The sequence below is a fragment of the Manis javanica genome, chromosome 3, assembly GCF_040802235.1.
Source record: "Manis javanica isolate MJ-LG chromosome 3, MJ_LKY, whole genome shotgun sequence".
Classification (NCBI taxonomy): Eukaryota; Metazoa; Chordata; class Mammalia; order Pholidota; family Manidae; genus Manis; species Manis javanica.
The window spans coordinates 46,176,416-46,185,533 of record NC_133158.1 but is presented as its reverse complement, the minus strand read 5'-3'; positions in this window follow the sequence as shown (position 1 = coordinate 46,185,533).

Here is a 9,118-nt window from a genome sequence, read left to right as displayed (position 1 = left end):
CATATTCCAGTCACCTTAACATACAATCTACTCATCCTTACAGAAGAGAAAACAGAAGATAATAGAAGTTACATAATTTCCCCCAGGTCTGGTAAGTGGTGAAGTTGTGATTTGGGGCCATCTGATGCCGAAGAGGCATTCTTTCCACTGAGCCACACTGTCTTCTTCACAGGATAATATATTTTTCAAGAATTTACTCAGATGCATTAGGAAAGCAAACTTACAATGATGCAGTGTCACACAGTGGTAAGATGATTTTTTGTTTCCATTTTTTGAGAGAACCCAGGTTTCCTGAAGTTTCCCTGGATCACTTTCTAAGTTTTTAGGCAAATGTCTTGCAGGGTATTTCATGTAGACCCTACTTCTCTTTGAAAATTCATTCCACAACTTTTCTTGAGTACCTACTAAGATCAGTTTCCATGTGAAGGGTTTAGAGATGATAAAAACACATCCCTGCCTTAGTTGAGGAAGTAAGCTTGTTAACTTCACCCCATTCTCAGAGCCTACAAAATATTTAATATTGTGCAAAGAAGCCTAAAAACAAGTCTAAAAGTTCAAACCACAGATTATGCATTGGTGCTACTGGATAGAAAGTGTCATTTTAAATAAAATTAACAATACACATAAAAATATATTGCTAGTAAGAAATTTTAGCTGTGATGGCATAAATCTTTATGTGCTTTAATTATGCCACATTTTGCCTGCTGGCTTAAAGAAATCACAGCCCTGGAAATGATTCTAGGTTTAATTTTTGCACTTCTGTGCAAACTCCTGAGGATAATGTATTTCTTCCATAACAGGAACATTCCCCTATGCAAGCTCCCCCTTCTCAGGCTCTGTGGGGCATTCTGCGCCCAGTGGTAGGAACAATGCTGAAGCCATTAACGACATAAATCCCTTAGAGGACAAGGTATGGGTGATTCGAAAGATACATGGAGTGAAACTGAACAAATTAGGCCTGTTCCTGTTGTTTTATCTTTATTTATTAATTGCAATAATTCTGTCCTAATCTTCTTCACTGCTTTTTATCAATTATGTGGCATGTAAAGCTCTTCAAACGATTTTCATTGACTTCTACCTTCTTCTGCACAGGCGAAGACACAGATAGCTCTGAGTCCTAGGATGAGGTCACATGGTCAGAAGATTCTTGTGCCTCCTGCTGTTAAGGGAGTCTGTAGAGATTCATCCTCTCCTCCCAGAAATGAGAACTTATAATTGATGAAGTTAGCAATGTATAGATCAAAGCAGACAAAGGTAAAGTCATTTTAACAAGTCAGAATGGTTTACAGGCCTAGGGGTTGGCAAAGCTGATTTTGTTGAAAGTATGAACATGTTTAAAGAAAGAAAGTGCTGATCAGAGGAAGTGGAGCTGGTCATCCCTGTAAGTAATGAAAAGTCGGCAGGGGAATATGGGTTTGCCCATCTAAGCTCTGGGACCTGGGGGTAGAGTCAGTAGGGTTACCGGTTGTCTGGTCCCATTGACCTGGCACTAGCTTTTGAGGAGATGGATAAAAGGGTAAAAAGCCAATGGATGCATTGGTAAGACCATTTCTACTAAGCATTTCTCTCACCCACCCATCCTCCTCTCTCTGGTCCAGTGCCATGGTCGCCTAGCAACCTTCTGATTATGGGATGGCTTTTCATGTATGTCTTCTAACTATAGGAAGAAAAGGTTTGGTCATACATATTTTGAGTTTCAGTGTTTCTGAGATGCAATTTCTTTTTTAAAAAACCTCATTGTAGTAATACATGCAAAACATAATATTTACAATTTTAATCATTTTTAAGGGTGCAATTCAATGGCATTAAGTATAGTTCCAATGTCATGCTACTAGCTCTACCATCCACTTACAGAACTTTTTTGTCATCCTAAACAGAAACTCTGTCCCCATTAAACACTAACTTCCCATTCCTCTCCTCTTAGCCCCTGGCAACCACTGTTCTACCTTCTGTCACGAATCTGCCTATTCTACATACCTTATATAAGTGAAAAATGCAGTATTTGTCCCTTTATCTTTGGCTTCTTTCATTTAGCACAATGTTTTTGTAACTGAGTGAAAAAGCTTGGCACCTCTGCCTTCTATAGTATTTGCCTCCTTTGCTGCATCAACCTTTGAGCCAAAAGGAAAAGGGCTTCTGCTCAGCCTGCAGCTCTGCACACAGGCTTGTTGACCTTCAAAAGGAATTTCGCTTGCAACTTGAGATTTCTGCAAACAGCTCCTTATCCAAAGTGTGCTTCCTCCAGGAGATGGGCAAATATGCGTGAAAATAATGACTGCCTTGTCAAAGAGTTTTAGGAACATCGTGACTAGGCCTAAGTCGGCTACAGTCAACTAACCAAGTGTATGGAGCTTCTCAGCTCCCTTCAGACCCTCGCGGGCACCCAGACATCTGCAGCCTTCAGTCAGTTTCTGGCTTGCTCTCCACCTGCTCCCGCTTCTGCTAATATAAAAGAAACTTGCATACAACTCTGAGTTAAGCTGGGGCCTTGAGACATTAGTCCTCCATCTTCTTGGTCTGCTGGCTTTCCAAATAAAGTCCCTTTCCTGGCCCCAACGCCTGTTTCTCAACTTAATTTGCACTTCATGCGGTGAGTGGCATGAGCTTGGACTCGGTAACATTTTCAAGGTTTAACCATGTTCACAGTAGTAGGTGTCAGGATTAATTTCCTTTCTAAGGCTGGCTAACGTTCCACAGAACGTATACAACATTTCACTTATCCAGTTATCTGCTGATGGGCATTTGGGTTATTTTCACCCTTATGTTTCCACCTGGCATTAGCGTGGTTTTACAAGTATCTGTTTACAAGTATCTGTTTCAATTCGTTTAGGTATATACTTGGAATTGCTGGATCATATAGCTACTCTATGTTTAACCTTTGGAGGAACTACCAAATGTCTTCCACAGTGGCTGTACCATTTTTCACTCTTTTTTTAAATTTTATTTTGGTATCATTAATCTACAATTACAGAAAGAACATTATGTTTACTAGGTTCCCCCCTTCACCAAGTCCTACCCCCCACAGTCACTGTCCATCTGCGTAGTAAAATCACTACTTGTCTTCTCTGTGTTGCACAGCCCTCCCCGTGTCCCCCGTGACTATACATGCTAATCGTAATGCCCTCTTTCTTTTTCCCTGCCCTTATCCCTCGCTTCCCACCCATTGTCCCCAGTCCCTTTCCCTTTGGTAACTATTAGTCCATTCTTGGGTTCTGTGATTCTGCTGCTGTTTTGTTCCTTCAGTTTTCCTTTGTTCTTATACTCCACACATGAATGAAATCATTGGTACTTGTCCTTCTCCACTTGGCTTATTTCACTGAGCATAATACCCTCTAGCTCCATCCATGTTGTTGTGAATGGTAGGATCTGTTTTTTTCTTATGGCTGCCTAATATTCCATTGTGTATATGTACCACATCTTCTTTATCCATTCATCTACTGATGGACATTTAGGTTGATTCCATATCTTGGCTATTGTAAACAGTGCAGCAATAAACATAGGGGTGCATCTGTCTTTGTCAAACTGGAGTGCTGCATTCTTAGGGTAAATTCCTAGAAGTGGAAATCCTGGGTCAAATGGTATTTCTATTTTGAGCATTCTGAGGAACCTCCATACTGCTTTCCACAATGGTTGAACTAATTTACATTCCCACCAGCAGTGTAGGAGGGTTCCCCTTTCTCCACATCCTCACCAACATTTGTTGTTGTTTGTCTTTTCGATGATGGCGATCCTTACTGGTGTGAGGTGATATCTTATTGTGGTTTTAATTTGCATTTCTATGATGATTAGTGATGTGGAGCATCTTTTCATGTGCCTGTTGGCCATCTGGATTTCTTCTTTAGAGAACTGTCTATTCAGCTCCTCTGCCCATTTTTTAATTGGATTATTTGCTTTTTGTTTGTTGAGGCGCATGAGCTCTTTATATATTTTGGATGTCAATCCTTTATCAGATCTGTCATTTATGAATATGTTCTCCCATACTGTAGGATACCTTTTTGTTCTATTGATGGTGTCCCTTGCTGTACAGAAGCTTTTTAGCTTGGTATAGTCCCACTTGTTCATTTTTGCCTTTGTTTCCCTTGCCCGGGGAGATATGTTCATGAAGAAGTCACTCATGTTTAGGACCATGAGATTTTTGCCTATGTTTTTTTCTAAGAGTTTTATGGTTTCATGACTTACATTCAGGTCTTTGATCCATTTGAAGTTTACTTTTGTGTATGGGGTTAGACAGTGATCCAGTTTCATTCTCCTACATGTAGCTGTCCAGTTTTGCCAGCACCACCTGTTGAAGAGACTGTCATTTCTCCATTGTATGTCCATGGCTCCTTTATCAAATATTAATTGGCCATATATGTTTGGGTTAATGTCTGGAGTCTCTATTCTGTTCCACTGGTCTGTGGCTCTATTCTTGTGCCAGTACCAAATTGTCTTGATTACTGTGGCTTTGTGGTAGAGCTTGAAGTTGGGGAGCAAGATCCCCCCCACTTTATTCTTCCTTCTCAGGATTGCGTTGGCTATTCGGGGTGTTTGACGGTTCTATATGAATTTTTGAACAATTTGTTCCAGTTCATTGAAGAATGCTGTTGGTAATTTGATAGGGATTGCATCGAATCTGTATATTGCTTTGGGCAGGATGGCCATTTTGACAATATTAATTCTTCCTAGCCAGGAACATGGGATGAGTTTCCATTTGTTAGTGACCTCTTTAATTTCTCTTAAGAGTGTCTTGTAGTTTTCAGGGTATAGGTCTTTCACTTCCTTGGTTAGGTTTATTCCTAGGTATTTTATTCTTTTTGATACTATTGTGAATGGAATTGTTTTCCTCTTTCTAAGTTCATTGGATTTCTCTTTCTAAGTTCATTGTTAGTGTATAGGAAAGCTACAGATTTCTGTGTGTTAATTTTGTATCCTGCAACTTTGCTGAATTCCAATATTAGTTCTAGTAGTTTTGCAATGGAGTCTTTAAGGTTTTTTACATACAATATCATGTCATCTGCAAATAGTGACAGTTTGACTTCTTCTTTACCAATCTGGATTCCTTGTATTTCTTTGTTTTGTCTGATTGCTATGGCTAGGAACTCCAGTACCACGTTGAATAACAGTGGGGAGAGTGGGCATCCCTGTCTTGTTACCGAATCAGAGAAAAAGGTTTCAGCCTCTTGCTGGTCAGTATGATGTTAGCTGTGGGTTTATCATATATGGCCTTTATTATGTTGAGGTACTTGCCCTCTATGCCCATTTTGTTGAGAGTTTTTATCATGAATGGATGTTGAATTTTGTTGAATGCTTTTTCAGCATCTATGGAGATGATCACGTGGTTTTTGTCCTTCTTTTTCTTGATGTGGTGGATGATGTTGATAGATTTTCGAATGTTGTACTATCCTTGCATCCCTGGGATGAATCCCACTTGATCATGGTGTATGATCCTTCATTGCATCCCATGAAAGTTGGGGCATTGTGCTGCTGTTTTCATTTGTTTCCATATATTGCTTGATCTCTGTTTTAATTTGGTCATTGATCCATTGATTATTTAGGAGCATGTTGTTAAGCCTCCATGTGTTTGTGGGTCTTTTTGCTTTCTTTATACAATTTATTTTGTAGTTTTTTACCTTTGTGATCTGAGAAGTTGGTTGGTAGAATTTCAGTCTTTGGAATTTACTAAGGTTCTTTTTGTGGCCTAGTATGTGGTCTATTCTGGAGAATGTTCTATGTGAACTTGAGAAAAATGTGTATCCTGTTGCTTTTGAATGTAGAGTTCTATAGATGTCTATTAGGTCCATCTTTTCTAGTATGTTGTTCAGTGCCTCTGTGTCCTTACTTATTTTCTGTCTGGTGGATCTGTCCTTTGGGGTGAGTGGTGTGTTAAAGTCTCCCAAATGAATGCATTGCATTCTGTTTCCTCCTTTAATTCTGTTAGTATCTGTTTCACATATATTGGTGCTCCTGTATTGGGTGCATATATGTTTAGAAGGGTTACATCCTCTTGTTGGACTGAGTCCTTTATCATTATGTAATGTCCTTCTTTATCTCTTGTTACTTTCTTTATTTCGAGGTCTAATTTGTCTGATACTAGTATTGCAACACCTGCTTTTTTCTCTCTGTTGTTTTCATGAAATATCTTTCTCCAACCCTTGACTTTTAATCTGTGCATGTCTTTGGCTTTGAGGTGAGTCTCTTGTAAGCAGCATATAGATGGGTCTTGCTTTTTTGTCCATTCTATTACTCTGTGTCTTTTGATTGGTGCATTCAGTCCATTTACATTTAGGGTGATCATTGAAAGATATGTATTTATTGCCATTGCAGGCTTTAGATTTGTGGTTACCAAAGGTTCAAGGTTAGCTTGTTTACTACCTTACTGTCTGACCTCACTTGCTTATTGAGCTGTTATAAACACAGTCTGATGATTATTTCTTTCCCTTCTTTTTCCTCCTCCTCCATTCTTTATATGTTGGGTGTTTTGTTCTGTGCTCTTTATAGGAGTGCTCCCATCTAGAGCAGTCCCTCTAAGATACCCTGTAGAGGTGGTTTGTGGGAGGCAAATTCTCTCAACTTTTGCTTGTCTGGGAATTGTTTAATCCCTCCTTCATATTTAAATGATAATCGTGCTGGATACAGTATTCTTGGTTCAAGGCCCTTCTGTTTCATTGCATTAAATATATCATGCCATTCTCTTCTGGCCTGTAAAGTTTCTGTTGAGAAGTCTGATGATAGCCTGATGGGTTTTCCTTTGTAGGTGACCTTTTTTTTCTCTCTGGCTGCCTCTAATACTCTGTCCTTTTCTTTGATCTTTGCCATTTTAATTATTATGTGTCTTGGTGTTGCCCTCATTGGGTCCCTTGTCATGGGAGTTCTTTGTGCTTCTGTGGTTTGAGAGGCCATTTCCTCCCCCAGTTTGGGGAAGTTCTCAGCAATTATTTCTTCAAAGACACTTTCCCTTTTTCTCTCTCTTCTTCCTCTGGTGCCCCTATAATGCAGATATTGTTCCTTTTGGATTGGTCACACAGTTCTCTTAATATTGTTTCATTCCTGGAGATCCTTTTATCTCTCTCTGCATCAGCTTCTATGCATTCCTGTTCTCTGGTTTCTATTCCATCAATGGCCTCTTGCATCTTATCCATTCTGCTTATAAATCCTTCCAGAGTTTGTTTCACTTCTGTAATCTCCCTCTGGACATCTGTGATCTCCCTCCAGACGTCTGTAATCTCCCTCCGGACTTCATCCCTTAGCTCTTGCATATTTCTCTGCAGCTCTGTCAGCATGTTTATGATTTTTATTTTGAATTCCTTTTCAGGGAGACTGGTTAGGTTTGCCTCTGCAGATCCTTTCTCAGGTGTAACTATCTTGGTCTGGACCAGATTTTTTTGCCTTTTCATGGTGATTGCAGTGGCTGTAGGCTGGTTGCGGGTGTGTCAGCTGGGAGAAGAAAGTCCTTTCCTGCTTGCTGGATGCCTTGCCCTTCTCTGCTGCCTGTGATGGCTACCTGCACTCCTGGAGCAGCCACCACGTTAATCTCCTGAACCGTCAGAGCAGTGTGGAGCCCTGTGGGGATTGGCAGGCATGCCAGGTGGGCTCCTCTGTGCTAGCGGTGACCCTGCCGGGCAGCTGTGTGGCAGCAGCAGCCTTTGGGTCTGGCCCGGGCAGCTGTGCATTGAGCTGGGATTCTGGTCGGCTCCTGGGAGCATGCCTGCTCTCTCTGGCTCCACTGCCGGTGCGTGTAGGGCTTTTCCGCACAGGCTTCTACCGGGCTCTGGCTTCACTGCCTCTGGTGCGCGCGAGCTGCACCCAGGCTGTTTGGTTGTGCCGCTGCGGGCTAGCCCTGTGGCACACGGATCTGCTCTCGGTTCCTTCTAGTGCTTCCGCCCCCAGTGCGCACTCCCACTCTCCTGCTACTGGGCCCGTGTGTCGGGGTCCGTATCAGTTGGAGGAACAACTGGCAGGCTGCCTAGTCCTATGAGGAGCTTCAGAGCTGCACTGCCTCCGTTTAGGGCGCCTAAGTTTCCCCAATATTCCCAGCTGCCGGGACAACTTCATCCAGCTATGGGGTCCCTGTCTCTTTAAGACTTGCAGAAAGCACTCGCTTTTCTTTTGTCTCAGGGGCGCCAGTTGCAGGGACCTGCCCACAGGTTTTGCTTTTCCCTTTCTCTAATATTCAGCACCCCATGCACCTTGTGTCTGTGTTCCAAGTGTGGATTTCTAGAGCTGGTTATTTAGCAGTCCTGGGCTTTCACTCCTTCCCAATTCTGACTCCTTTCTTCTCACCGGGTTTTGGGGTGGGGGAGCGTTCGGGTCCCACCTGGCCATGGCTTGTATCTTACCCCTTTCGTGTGATGCTGAGTTCTCGCAGATGTAGATGTATCCTGGCTGTTGTACTGCATCCACTGGTGTCTCTTTTAGGAATTGTTGTATTTATTGTATTTTCATAAATATATATGTTTTGGGGAGGAGATTTCCTCTGAACTACTCATGCTGCCATCTTCCCGTGATCTACCATTTTTCATTCTTAACATCAATGCATAAGGATGCCAATTTCTACACATCCTCACCAGCACTTGTTATCCCCCCCCCACCGTATTTTTATAAGAACCATCTAACACATGTATATCTTCTTTGGAGAAGTACCCATTTATGCCCTTTGCTCACATTTTGAAATTGGGTTGTGTGGTGTAATTTCTTGATATGAATTTGTCTAAGTTCTTTTTAACTATTTGATTCCTGGTCAGCTTGGCTGTAAGGAGAGACTGTGCTGGTGACTGAAGAAGCTTGGCTTACAAAATGGCAGTTATTTCTATTACAGATTTACATTTCTTTGTGGTTTCATACTCCAGTCTTCTGAGCTTGACTACTGTGAGTTCATGCCCAGGAGAAGGATTTGTTTGCTCTTGAGGTGCTGGCAAATCAGATTCTGAGTTTGTGAGGCAGAGGCCTAAACCCAAGTCACTGTACATTCCCCACTGTGCTGAAAGACGCTTTCTGAGGTTTTGGGGAGAGAGCTATTGGGTCTCCATGTTTTATAGGCTCACCTAAAGGCTTTACCATCCAATACAGTAACCACTAGCCACATATGGCCATTTTAAAGTAAATTCAAATCAAATCAAATTAAAAACTCAGTTTATAGTTT